Source organism: Pygoscelis adeliae, unplaced genomic scaffold (genome assembly GCF_000699105.1).
Source record: "Pygoscelis adeliae isolate BGI_AS28 unplaced genomic scaffold, ASM69910v1 Scaffold153, whole genome shotgun sequence".
Taxonomy (NCBI): domain Eukaryota; kingdom Metazoa; phylum Chordata; class Aves; order Sphenisciformes; family Spheniscidae; genus Pygoscelis; species Pygoscelis adeliae.
In genome coordinates, this window is record NW_008824408.1 from 397,167 (window position 1) to 398,109 (window position 943).

The 943-nt window shown below is 60.7% G+C and overlaps 1 protein-coding gene across 1 annotated transcript in view; it reads left to right on the forward strand.

Moving 5' to 3' along the window:
- The window catches only part of MEF2D (myocyte enhancer factor 2D), a gene marked incomplete at its 3' end in the record, with an annotated part of 32,551 nt that overhangs the window by 17,572 nt on the left and 14,036 nt on the right, over positions 1–943 (forward strand). The window lies entirely within an intron of this gene.

A 943-nucleotide genomic window follows, 5' to 3' on the forward strand; every position in this document is an offset into this window, starting at 1 on the left:
CCACCTTACCGAGGTCTTTTCGAGAGCCGGATCCCTGCAGGGCTCTGTTTCGAGGTTGGGCAGCGCAAGGAGATGAGTCACCTGGCGCCGTTCCCAGGCTTGGGGGTGGCTGCCGGCATCCCGCTCGCCGGTGGCACTCCGGTGACACGGGACTGCTGCCTAAAAAGGGCTTTTCTGAGTCGGGCTGTGCTGGCTGCAGTTGGTCGCCGAGCTATTACTCATGCAGATCTGCTGACAGATCGGAGGGAGCAGTCGTTTCCAGCGGGGACCGGCGATGGGTGGCGGAGGGCAGGTTGGGGGAGAGGAGCTTGTCACCCATGTCCCTTGCAGTGGTGGTGGGGGAACGACGATGTGTGACCACAGCCCGGCTCTCCTGCAGTGCAATCATAAATAATAACAGCGTGCAGAAAGCCTCCGCCTGCTATTTTGGTTGTCACAGATGGTCTGTAAAAATCGCACAGGCTGCAAATGGCAGAGCCGGTGACTGTTGCCGCCCGGAGATCTGGGCGGTGGGCACTCGGCTGCAGCCCCCAGGGCTGTGAGAGCTCAGGGCGGACTTTGCAAAGGGGCTGGAGGGGTGGGAGAAGGGCTGGGAGGTGCCTCCAGAAGCAGGTTGGGTGGCTGGGTCAGAGCGAGCAGGAAGAGGTGCCTGGGCTGGGATGCAAAAGGAGCCGTGGTTCGAAGCCAGCTTGTTTGCTTACTCCTCGCTCCGCATGGTCTTGGGGATGGCTCAAAGTGCTCAGATAGCAGGACAAGGCCCCCAGACCTCAGGGAGAGAGGTCTTTCTGCTCTAGGACTGGTCCCAAAGCGCAACATCTCACTCCAGGCTGGGCGGCAGAGCCCTCCTCGGGCACGGGCAGCTGTAGCTCCAGCTGCAGGGATCTCCCCGGCCCTCTCGCAGGCCCCTCTGCCGAAAAAAAAAAAAAAAAAAACTTGGTTGTAA